Below are 13,602 nucleotides of genomic sequence, written 5' to 3'. Positions count from 1 at the left end.
GGTAGCGAGACGCGAGCGCCTGTGAACTCTAATATTTCCGAGGAAAGATGGGGACCACTCGTAGTTCAAAACTTATTGCTTCACACACAGGTTGTTTTTAAAAGACACTTCCGACGGCTCAGTTACTTTAAACAGGGGGTTAACCTTGAACTAACTCTGATACGAACTGAAAAAAATTCGTCGTACTCAGTTATATTTGCCTAAAAGGTGCCATACAAAGGAATCTAGAATAATTGTCCTCATTTGTTTAAAGTTTTCATTTTACGCAGAATGATGTTAATAAAAAAACCTAAAATACTTTACAACGCACATAATCGCGGCTGTTTTTTTAGAACTGAACTGCAAATTTTTCTGCAAATTGCTTACTATTCACTCATATATATGCAGTTTATACACGAAGTAATATAGGTATCATTCAGTGTTTGTGAATGATTGTTCTTTAGAATTTCTTTGATATTTATAGCTATTTACAATTCAAGGTTAACAGAAATAAAACTTGGCACATATAAATAGTCCTGGGAGCAGGAGAGGGCCCGTATGCGAAAGTACAGCCGGGCCCATCCCATTCCCAGGAGACTGCTACTAAAATATGCGCGGGTCAATTATGGATAAATCTTGTAGATTGTAATAATAGACACAGACACAGGACAAGCAGGGCAATAGCCTTGAAATAAAAGAAAAAAAACTCGCTCTCCACTATCCTTTACACCAGGTTTAGCTAAGAACAGAACAATGTCTGAAAAAAGTGTTATTTATAAGTTTTCTCACTGGTTTCTCACTGGTTCAGAGAGGACTCCAAAAACGAAAACCGAGCAAACTCAGGTTGTGGCTATGGGCCTGATTCGTCTTCCATTTCTGTTATTACAACAGTGTGACTGTTTAAGCAGAATATCTTTGGACCGGCTTTGGCGTGAATATTGCGCATGTTTTAAATTCTACAAACCAGCCAGCAAACCCTGCGGAGCTAAAAATGATATTATTTACCTTTTTAAGAGGCTGTCCGCCTAAGAACGCATAAAGCAAATTTCGGACCTTCACCGATTTCCCTGAATTTTACTGTAAAAGTCGAGACTTCTATCCCATGAACAAATATTGCGTTTATTTTGAACCAGTCTGGTTTTTTCACTTTTTACGAGATATTTTTCAAGGTGACCTCAAAGGCACCCAGTTTCCCCCCAAGGACCTCCATAATTTAGCTACAAAAGTCGAATGCTGCTGAAGCCGTATTTTCAAATCTAACGAGCTTTCTATCTTATATGTCTAAGATCAACCTTTTGCCATTACGTTAACGGTAAAATAATCACACAGTATATATTTTTCACTGAGTTACAAATTTTTCAAAATACTTACCTCGAGCATAGAAATTTGTGATGCGTGAGGTACGTGTGGTTGAAAGCTATTTTCTCTTGTGTGGGACCTAATCTAGAGTCAAATTTATTACAGCCTATAAGCACTTACACCTAATAAGTAAATTATGGAATAGAACTTTTGGGCACTTTCATGGCGCGCCGCAGGGAGATTTGCGAATTTAACAAATATTCGCCATGTTGATCGAAACCAAAGTAACACGATCCGCACATGAATCCGATTTGTAAGCCCTAACGGCCTAAAAATTGCTTGAAAATAAAGTACCAACTCCTTAATGAAGTATCAAAATCGATAAAAAAATTGTTTTGTCCGTTTTACATGGCATGGAGGAAATGTTTGAGAAAAATCCTTCTTTGTAGTCATATGCAAATTAGCTGCATGCGTTCCTTGTTTTTTCGACACACGCGTCCAAAATAGTTTCCGTAGCAATATTTGACCATGCAAACAATAGTTTCTATAAAATTGGAAACGTTACTGTTGTATCCTTTTTGGACTTGAGGAACTTACTTAATGTTCAAGAGCGCTAGCCTTTGTTTTCAGTTATCAACGACGTGCCAAAGTGAATTTGTTGTTGAAGAAGTTGTTCATTTCACTCGTGTTTATTATTGTGGCCAATTTGCCAGATTTGACCATTTCTTCCAGCTATTTGCTAAAGTTTTCATTTTACGTGGTTAGCAAGTTTTTCATCATCATTTGTAGAATGGCATCACAGTTGGTTTGTTAGCCTAATGGTTAGAGCGCTGAACCGGAGGTGTTGCAAAAGTCAAGGGTTCGAAACACGTTCAAGCATGAATTTTTCAGGTTTATTTTTGCAAATTAAAAGTTTCGTCTATAATTGCGATGAATTTCTTCTCGTTCCACAGTTCCTATATACTGTATTCATATATTCACCATTTCAAAACGGTATTTGTTAAAGAGGTGAATTTTACATGATTACTTTTTTAACGTGACTGAGTCAGTTACGCCTGGTCACGCAACATCTAGTTTCAGAGGTTTGTCGAACCAAACGCCAATCCCGAAGATATGCAATATGATTGAGCCATCGACAGTTGGAGAGTCCTGCCGGGACAAATTGAAAAATAATACAAATGATTCAAACTGGCATTTTAATAAACTCCTGCAAAATTCACATATCATTAATTTCTCGAAATTAAGAAAATCACAAACCTATATTTACGAGTAAATACTACTAACATCTCTCGCGGTCAGGGTAGTATTTTTTCCTTTCTCTTTTCTCTTTTAATTTTTGCGAGTTAAGAACATCGCCACAAACTTAAAAACGAAAATTTTGAGAGATTTTCGTGAGTTTTCTCAGAAGTGAGTACGTTAATTCGCTGAGTGTAACTGTTTATCAGGTTACTTTGAGGCTGTGCCTACTGTTCTAAAACAAACTCACTCCACAGGCACCATCATTTATTTTCCTGGGCTATGCAGCTTCTGATATAGTCTAATTAAAGCATCGGCATTCCTGTATAAATGACATCAGTTGCTCAATAAGGTCATTTTTCCTGTCTCTTGATTTAAATGGTACTTCAAAAAACGACAAGATTTCTTTGACTGATTACTACACTAAAAAGACTAAGCTTATTCTCCTTTGCGCACTCGCACAGATTAAAGGCATTGTAGGACAGAGGGTGCTGCGGCTTTAGTTCATTAAGGATGTGTTCCATCAGCCGTTTTCGTTCAGCTTCCTCTTCCTCTAGGGACAGTTCCTTCGGATTTCGCTCGATTTCTAAGGGTGTTCGTTGCCTTTTTCTGTTTGCTGTAAGGCGAGAGAAAAACCCCTGCACTTGGCTCCTGGTAAGCCACTCGTCTCGGTCAAACAACCTATTGCTCTGCTCGTCTCTTGCCTTTCGCATATCATTTGAAACTTGCTGAGGGTCAGCTTTTAGCACTGATTGTTCGCCTTGATCAAACTTTGCCGTTAAATACTGCTCTTAACTTTGCAACTGAATCTAGTGGATCCTGCTCGTGGCTCGGGTAGGGCCCAGCCCATACTGACAGTGTTTACTGGAGGCATTGAGTCACGTACAACCTGGTGGGTACTAGTTTCGCACTGACTGATGTTGTAAGCCTCTCTTCCCAATCTCTACGGAGTTTATCATATACTGTTTCTGACAGCCTTTCATCCTTCACACAATGGTCCCCTACGTTCAAATGTAACTCGAGTTCTGAAAACGTTTGGAAACTCTTCACGCATCCAGGCTCCAAACATTCAAACATGTCCATCTTTGAATCGTCCAAATCATCGCCTTCATTTGAAACCTCTGTTCCAGGAACTGTGTATTCATACACACGTGCATTAAGAAAAGGGAAGAACTCCTTACTTACAACGAGAGCGGTGTCCCCTTGGTCATTTAAAACTAGTTGGTCGTAAGAAATCTCCTTGCCACGCCCTATTTCGTACAACCTCCACGCACGTACAACATCCCCAAACTGGATGTTGTGTAGCTTGCTAAGTCCATCTATCTTGTTCACTTCTAAGGTTCTCTTAGACCCGTTATCTTCGCATACGCACGCGGATGTACCTTTCACTGGTCTCTCACAGAGCGCCTTTCTCGTGTCTCCCGCTGTTAGAATGTCGCGTCCTTCGTTGCAGAAACGTCGGATGCATGTTTTCACTGGGCACAGGATACGATCACACACATCCTTACCATACTGTGGCTCTGAAAAGTCATACCGAAAGACTTCAATACCTTCCCGCTGACCGATGTCTCTTGCTGCGGCAATGAGAGAATTATTATGATAACAGCCAGCTTCATCGGACCTCATGTAAACTCGAGTGATGTGGGGCTTCTTGGTTTTAATTTCTTTCAGTATACTCTCTATGATGGAACACACGGCGAACCAATCCTGCTGACAGGTGCCAAACAGATGGGCATAGGAGTGCAGTTCTAGTTTTCCTTTGTCGTTTTAGATCACTTGTGAGCACTGTCGAGATGTGGAAACTCGTTTCTCTCTTGCCGAACCAATTGGACTGCTTCTCACGAAATCTAAGCTGGATAAATTTCATTTCCCACGCCATTATGACCAGTGCACAGTCTTGACTGGTGCTTATCATCTTCAGCTGATCTTGTTTTGCTACTTCCTGGTTTATGGAGGGAACAATGAGAGCCTTCCACTGCAAAATGTCGGTTTTTGCCAGCTTGAAGTCATAGAGGAAATCATCTCGTTGCTCGCTGCTGTAAGGTCTCCAAGACAGTCCTCGAATTTTGTCTTCGACTTCATCAAGGACATTTCGCAGATTTTGGACACTCCTTACAGTTTTCTGTGTGTTGGTGGGAACAATTTTCCTGGAAGTCGAGATCTTGTTCATCACCAAGAGCGAGCTTACGGCAATGATCCGGACATACAGCCTCCTCTGGACTACAATGAACGCGAAAATCAGTGTTCAAGTAGCGTTTTGCTTTCTTCAGTCTTTCTAGAACTTCAGCGCTCCATTGCCTTTTCATTCCCCCTTTCTCTAAGTCGTCGACTATCATTTCAATTTTATGAAAGCCAGCTAAACCATCGGCAGTAGTGTTGTCGAGACCTTGCAATGACTTTCTCTGTGAGGCTTCTCTGACTTCAAGAGTCTTGAATAAAGTGGAGCGACTTTGAGGTTCAAACGTCTCCTCCTGACAGAATTGCATGTACTGGCTAATCATTGTAGAGCGCGTCACTGTACGCACGACGTTCGGCATCTTAATGGTGTCACCACTGTCTAACTGCAGCGACCTAGTTCCGTAAGACACATCCTGGTAAAAATATGGACGATTAATGAACTCGATAAAATGGTCCACTTTACTCATATCAATGCGCACATGATGATGTGACTTTCTCAGGCACTCTTCCAGGACCTATTGTTTTTGCATGACATCGCGCTCTTTGTATCTGACGAGTTGACAACTTATCGTATGGTGAGTGCAGTTTCTTTAACGTGCTAATCGAATACTTATAGGCATAAAGGCTTAGAATTTGCGTTTTGGTGCTTTTGGCTTCAGCATTCTTGTAAGCGGTCATCAAAGCTTTAAGGACGTCATCGGCTACTACTTTATCATTATTTTCTTCACCAGGAGATATCAAGGCATGAAAGCGCCCCCTACCGTCGTTTAGGGCTATCACATCGTACACCAGCATGCAGTATTCAGCCGCTTTGTGGATGTAGTATTGTCGTTGTGCTGCAGTGCATTCATCTCATGATTCAAGTTGTGAAGTTAGTGGTAGTCGCGTGAAAGTAATATTGCTGGCAATTTTGTCCATCGCTGCGTTGTAAGTGCTGAGAATCTCTGTGTCGGTGCTCTGAAGAGAGGTTTCTTGAGCACTCCCTGGACCCCAGCCGGGACTAGAGAAAGGCTTTGGATTGAGAAAATGACGGAATGGAGTGGTCTCCATTTCGGTTTAATGTGCATGTATAGTAGCTTTCGCATCCGATCTGGCTGGTCTGAGAAATAAGACAGTCTCACTAACAACGGGAAAGGTAAGCGAGCATTTCTGAACATGATTTATCAGCTATAATGCCTCTTTTTATTGAAAGACTCAGTAAAACGGAAAGGCATATTTAGGGGTTAATTTGCGACAAAAAGAAGGGTTTCATCTTTTATCCAGCAGTGTTGTTTTCATATTAAATTTATTCCACAGCCACTAACACATTATTTTTCTGAGTTCCTTGCCTAGTGTGCATGGTTGATGTGGCATGCGCAAGCTAAATACACAGTGAGAAAAGTACGGAATCTAAGGGACAATAAATAGATCCAACAAACCTTTCAGAAACTGCTCCCTCTTGGTCTTGTGAACTGTCGGCAGAACCCCGCCATCTTGAACTCAACAATCGTTCAGCATGCTTCTCCCGGCAAGTGGTGCAGACAGCTATAGAGTAGTGCAAACGATTAATAACTCGCGATCGTAATGTATAATATTACTGGCCTGACCAGCTGACGTCCTTGTGTATGTGTTTAAAGGAAGAGTATTCTTGAGCGGTAAGGTGCGTCGACGCGAGCTCGGGGAATGGGAAGAAATTTACACACCCGATCCACCACTCCAGAATATTGCCGCTCACTAAGTTGCCAGCTACGCAGGCCAGTTTAAAAAAAACGAAAACAAGAAGACAAAAACAAAAAACTCAAATAAAACAAAAACAAAAGTGAAACAAAGAACAAAAAGAAAACAAAAAAGAAAACAAAGAAAACCAAAAATGTTTAGAAAAAGGAAGAAATTTACTCGGCAGTTTAGTATGAGCTACGGGAAAGTTGAAATGTGAGCAACAATAACAGAAACTTTTAGGAGTAGTGTATAGTAAGGGTAGACTTGTAGGAGTGCAGGGCTGGAAAATAGAGCTAGCAAACCACAAGTTAAGGCTTATGGTACTTACGCGATCCAACAGCAGCGATTACGCCAAATATACGTTTTACTTGGTCGGCCATTTGGAAGTTTACAACGTAGCTGCCCGACACACCTGTAGTTTTCCCGGTGTGGATCTTGGACCCCTCCAGAATCTTCCATGTGAGTGTCGGTGCCTCGGGCAGATTGTCATACCCGCGAGTTGACTTCTCGACAAATGTTGTATTCCCGTTCTTGCCATGATTAGCTCCACTTCCGTAATAACGCTGCATTTGGATAAGTGGAAGCTAAGTAAATGGGCGGATATATCCGCGTTGCAGTCGGAGAGCAAAACGTGCTTCGCTTCTTCCCTACTAGACCCACACGGAGTCTGTACTATTTCGTAAAGAGAACAATTTAAGGGTTCGGCAGACATCTTTCCGATAAACAAACACTACAGCATGAATGCTTGCGCAGTTAAGACAGTAAATATCACGTGACAACTGGTGTAGATCCCAACGGATTTTAATTGAATTACAGCGAAGTAAACAAAGTTTCGAAGGAGGGAAAATAATCCGGCATAGGATAAAAGAAGCTGTTAGGAAAACGAGCTCTGTTGCGTCCTGCCGAAAAAAAAAATATCTTGCTACTGAAGAGAGGTTAAGGAAATAATACTGGTAAGATCTTCGATGTCCACTTCTCTGTGGTTGATGATAACTGAATTAGTTGGCGATAAGCGTGCAAAACAAACACAGCTGTTTTACTTAATCAGCGCTTCGTGGGAGATGAAAATGGCCATAAACTCAAAATATACCTTGCCTCAGAAGTGTGGAATAATATGCTCTTCAGTTAAAAGAGACAGCTCTTTGTGTTTAAGAACATCGTAGAAAAAAGTTTTTATAGACACAATTTTAAATAACGCTAATTTGCATAATCTATTAACTATAAACACAGGTCTTTCCTCTTTAGAACACCAATGTTTTCAACTTAACGGCGAAAAAGTCGCATGATATGTATTTTTCAATATAAAAATCCGCTCTTTAGTTTTATTTTATGATTTTAAACAAGTTCTCAGATCCCAAATTTACCTGTTGGTCGGATCGCGTTATCTTTGATTTTGATCAAAATGCCAAAAGTTTTATTCCATAATTTACTTATTAGGTGTAAGTGCTTATAGGCTGTAATAGATCTTACTCTAGATCAGGTCCCACACAAGAAAAAAATAGTTTTCAACCACATGTACCTCACTCATCACAAATTTCAGTGCTCGAGGTAAGTATTTTGAAAAACTTGTAACTCAGTTAAAAATATATACAGTGTAATCATTTCACCGTTAACGTAGTGGCAGGTTTTTTTCCTTTTTCCCTACTGTGCCAAAAAAATGAAAAGGCTGGGGGAGGGGTAAGAATTCAACAATGAGCATAAAATATCAAAGCCACTGATTCATTACTAAATTCCAGAGAGGAAGGGGGGTTACTATACAGACCTTCTTGAGTCATATGATCTGAAACAACATGTCAATTGTGGAACTCATACCAGTGCCCATACCCTTGATTTAGTTTTTACAAGATCAGATGACTCACTTATAAAGGATACCAAAGTTAAGGATCCTGTTATTTCGGATCATCTTGCAATCCATTGTGTGTTATCTATTCAGAAATCTCAATTTAGAAAAAAATTGATTAACGTCCGGAAATTACACTCCTTAAATATGGACTCCTTTAGTAAGGGCATTATGGATTCTCCTTTGTTACAAGATTAAGCTACTGACTTAGATACGATGGTAGATCAGTATGATAGGGTTCTGTCACAGTTATTGGACCAATATGCTCCAAAAAAGAAACGTCTGGTAACTGTAAGGGCATCTGCACCGTGGTATACATCGGATGTCGTAGCTGAGAAAAGGAAAAGGAGAAGACTGGAACGGAGGTGGCGTGCTTCGCGGCTACAATGGGACCGGGATGTTCGTGAATGCTGTGTGGTTAACAACCTAATTGCTACATTGAAATCAGCGCACTACACTTCAGTCATCAATGAACATCCCTCAGATCAAAGGATATTATTCGCGACTGTTAATAAATTACTTCAAAACCCATCTGGGAAGCGTTATCCACCCTCTGTTGATAATTCTGCTCTGGCAAACTCATTTGCTGATTTCTTCATTAACGATATTGATAAAATTCTCTCCAAACTTGTTCAGAGAAATATTATCGTAAGGCCCTTTCGGCCAATACCATTAACATGTCCTGTGGAGTTCAGTAACTTTAGAGAGGTTAGCCAAGAGGAAGTAAAGGTGTTTGCGTGTAAGCCCTCTTCTAAGTCATGTGTCTTGGATCCTTTACCTGCAATGGTTTTAAAGGGCTGTTTCTCGGTGTTGCTACCTACAATAACTAAGTTTGTCAATTTGTCTCTCTCAACTGGCAGAATGCCTAATGCATTGAAAGTCGCTGCTTTATCTCCGTCTCTGAAGAAACCTGATGCTGACTTCAAACAGTTTTCAAATTTTCGTCCTATTTCCAATCTGACGCTAATCTCAAAGATCATTTAGAAAGCCGTTGCTGAACAATTTACTGACCATGTAAAGTCATACCATCTAGATGTGATGTATCAGTCTGCCTTCAAGGTCTTGCACTCGACTGAGACGGCCTTACTAAAAGTACAAAATGACATACTACGTGCTGTTGATGATAACAAGTCGGTTATACTCCTTCTACTCGACTTGTCCTCAGCATTTGATACGGTTGAGCATTTGATACTCTTATCTAGACTCTCCCATCGTTTTGGTATAAAGAGTAATACCCTTGCTTGGTTTGATTCGTATCTTAAATCTCGCAAACAGTTTGGGCAAATAGCCCTTTTTACAGTTCCTGGCGCCATATTAAATGTGTAACCGCGTAAACATGATAGCGAGGTTAGTGTTGAGACGCGTTGCGAGTTCTAGTGAGAGTTTAGTGAAATGTGGTGGTGCTCTGTCCTTTTCATCGAGATATTTCGACAATGAACGATACTTTCCCTACGCAGGATATTCCTCCTTCTTCTTCGAAAAGAAGAGGAAGACACTGTGCCGCATTTTTGTTGTGCTAATAGCTATTATAACACAACAGGCAATCCAACAGGTCTGCATTTCTACTCGTTTCCGAATGACTTCCAGCAGTGAATCAGATGGTGCAATCTCCTGAAGCGCCAGCATGGAAAGGACGGATTCTTCATCACAAAATCAACTTTTTTGTGCTCAGAACATTTTAAAAAAGAAGACATGCGAAAAATCGTGGGCAGGTCGCTGGAAATTGGTGAAAGGTTTATAATGTTTGTACGGTTGTTTTCTTACTTGGATACCGAAAGAAAATGCCTGCTTTGATTTTCGGTATTGAAGTGTTTATGCTGGGATTTTTTTTCTTTTGGGGGGGGGGGGGTTTCTCCTTATTAAAAAGGTGATATTTATTTTTCTTTGTGCACTGTGGTCTTATACGATATCTGTGAACTGAATGTAAAATTATAAAATTGTAACGTACAATTAAAATGTAAAATTAAAAATTTATAAAATGATGAGTCTAATTATTATATATATGGGCAGAACCATCTCGATTTAACTGGTCACTACCCAAAAAACTATGGAAAATGCCTGCTAAAAGGGTCCCGGTAGCAACTGTGACAACTCATGGAGAGTCATTTGAAGTTAAACAGGAATTATTTTACCAAGAAGTTAAAGCACCTCTGTCAAATGTCAATGCTGCTTCACCTTCACCAGCTCAAATTTAATGCTCAAATTGATTTAGGTGTAATCTTTCCTTACATTAAGAAATATTAATATTAATGTTGTTAGTACTCAGGGAAAAAAGATGATGTTGGGCTTGTGAAATCAAGATAAGGTACCATTGTACATTGTGTAAATAAAGCAAGTGATTGGCATGACAATAAAACGCGAGTTAAACTATGTCTTCATGGGAAGGAGCTTCAAAATTCTATTCTTTAAACATAACATTTTGAAGAGCCTATTGACAATAATTAACATTATTATTCACAGAAAAAATAATAAACAGTTCTGCACAGTCTAAAATAATCCTAGTTGTTGTATATTGAGCAAACTCTTGCAGCATATTCTTGTGAACAAGTTCTTGTGCTGGAAATGGGAAAGGTTCTTTCAGCTCCACATAGTTAAGATTAATCCATGTAATGCAGATTCTGGACACCAGGCTCTTTCTGATCCCAAATCTATCAGCAAGATCTTGTACAAATAACCCAGCCTTTAGTCTCATAAGTATGAGCAAAAATTCATCCAAGAATGACAGTTTCTTGAAGGCCTCAGCTTACTTCTGTTATCATCTGTTTGGTATGGCTGACTCTCATTCGACAATTTCTCTCCTTTCCAGTACTGCATCTTTGCCAGCATTGGTTCAATAACATTATAGAAGCTTATGAGTGCTCCACAGGTTGGGAATCCAGTATAACATAGAACCGCAGACTCATCATCTTTAATTTTGTCAATTGAAAATTGGCACGCCAATAAATATCCCTCTCATTTTTAACTTCACTTAGTTTTTCTTTCAAGTCAGCTAATTGTACCTGCAGTAGCTCTATATCCCGTTGCAGCCTAAGAACATCTGATTGTTGCAGGGCTGGTGAAGATGAAGCAGCATTGACAGTTGACACAGCTGCTTCAACTTCTTGGTGAAATAATTCCTGTTCAACTTCAAATGACTCTTCTTGAGTGGTCACAGTTGCCACTGAGACCCTTTAAGCAGGCATTTTCCGTGGTTTTTTCGGTACTGACTAGTTTAATCGAGATGGTTCTGCCCATATATATAATAATAAACTCATGATTTTATTAAATTTTTAATTTTACATTATAATTTTATAATTTTACATTCAGTTCACAGATATCGTATAAGACCACAGTGCACAAAGAAATATAAATGTCACTTTTTAATAAGAAGAAAAAAATCCCAGCATAAACACTACAATACCGAAAATCAAAGCTCCATTTTCTTTTGGTATCCAAGCAACAAAACAACCGTACAAACATTATAAACCTTTCACCAATTTCCAGCGACCTGCCCACGTTTTCTCGCATGTCTTCTGTTTTGAAATGTTCTGAGCACAAAGAAGTTGATTTTGTGATGAAGAATCCGTTCTTTCCATGCTGTCGATTCAAGAGATTGCACCATCTGATTCGCTGCTGGACGTCATTCGGAAACGAGAAGAAATGCAGACCTGTTGGATTGCCTGTTGTGTCATAATAGCTATTAGCACAACCAAAACGCGGCACAGTGTCTTCCTCTTCTTTTCGAAGAAGAAGGAAGAATATCCTGCGTAGGGAAAGTATCGTTCATTGTCGAAATATCTCGATGAAAAGGACAGAGCACCACCACATTTCACTAAACTCTCACTAGAACTCGCAACGCGACTCAACACTAACCTCGCTATCATGTTTGCGCGGTTACACATCCAATATAGCGCCGGGAACTGTAAAAAGGACTATTGACCCTTGACATGCAAACACATTGTAAGAAGACAGGGACCTTCTGATAGACGTTGGAGAGCGTTTGGTTAGAGATGATCAAGAAGGATCAAAGTGGCCATCTAAATCTTTGAGAGTCTTCAAAATACGACCTACAGCAAATTTGACCTTCTCGAAAACCGGTCTCAAATTAGATACTAGAACGACGTACGGTGCTTGCGTTTTTCTTTGAGAACGATGGAATACGCGACAATTACGTACCAAAGTCTCCGCTTTCACCAGCACATTGAAAATAATGCTACCACAATGCAACGTAATCGGAGTGCGCACACCATCTGAGTGAATACCAATAACGCCCCTCGATAAGCTATTCATTTCACCTATATCTTCAGAGGCGGATCCAGGAATTTTTGATTGGGGGGTCCAAACTTTGGTTCAGAAAGTCACTGTTGGACTCTTTTAAGGCAAATTACTTCTCCCCCACACCCCCTCCCACTACTCGTGGTTGCACGTTATAACTCCTTGCCTGCTTACCGTTTACTTGGATTCATTAAAAAAAAATCAGCCAGTTAAAAAGTGTTATACAATCCTGTCGATGTAAGAGTTTCAGTCTCAAAGCTGTAAGCGTCAGGTCTGGATCCGCCACTGATCTTTCATCATTGATGGCAACATTCCACCACGCGTACCGCGACACTCTGAATTCCCAATCCGGTACATCATTCCATGTTTAAAAAACCAAGACAGTCCTTTGATTACAGAGGGTACTTCTATCCGATTCTGACGTAATTGTCAGTCATTCATGTAAACACTATATACCTCTGTCAGCAAACGCTTTTCCTACGCTTCGTACAGCATTCTACATGTACACAAAGACCAAATTTATATCAATATTTACCCTCTCCTTTGCAAATAATGAGTGGTTGAAAACGAGAATTATGTTTTAATTGTGAATTTTACTCTCGCTGAACTTGAGTTTCAAGTGCATTTCTTTTTTCCTAAAAGCAAAAAACTTGACTGGTCACAATGGGGGTCAGAATTTAAAAGGTCACTCGGCAGTCATTCCATTCAGTCTCTACGTGGCTCAAAGTGCCGCACGGCGCCAATAAACATTGTTTACATTATTCCTGAGTGCTTTAGTTACTTTAGGCCCTGTTTACAAGCAAGGAGGGTAAACCTTGTGCTAGGATTACCCTAGCAGGCGGGTCAAAGATAGCCCGGGTTTACAAGCAAAATTTCACAGGTAGGGTTACCCTACCACCCGGGACAACTTACCTATGCTTGGTAACCGCACGCATTGTTATCAATGTTCAAAGGGTCTGGAAACAAGTAAAAAGTTGTCCCAGGTAGGCGAGTTATCCCCACCAGAGCGTTTACAAGGCAGCTAGGGTATCCCTAGCTGCCTTGTAAACACGTCGATGAAAAAAGAAGAAATGTGGGAACATTAGGGTAACCCTCCTGCCAGGGTAACCCTAGCACAA

At 40.1% G+C, this 13,602-nt stretch overlaps 1 protein-coding gene and 1 pseudogene across 1 annotated transcript in view; one reads left to right on the top strand and one right to left on the bottom strand.

The window, feature by feature from the left end:
* LOC111347607 (uncharacterized) overlaps positions 1 to 13,602 on the top strand; it is a 563,268-nt gene that overhangs the window by 61,309 nt on the left and 488,357 nt on the right. The window lies entirely within an intron of this gene.
* On the bottom strand, positions 4,596 to 5,487 carry LOC148731460 (uncharacterized; annotated as a pseudogene).

This window comes from Stylophora pistillata, chromosome 5 (genome assembly GCF_964205215.1).
Source record: "Stylophora pistillata chromosome 5, jaStyPist1.2, whole genome shotgun sequence".
Taxonomy (NCBI): domain Eukaryota; kingdom Metazoa; phylum Cnidaria; class Anthozoa; order Scleractinia; family Pocilloporidae; genus Stylophora; species Stylophora pistillata.
Note: the sequence above shows the minus strand (reverse complement) of the source record. Positions and strands in the feature narration are given on the sequence as shown.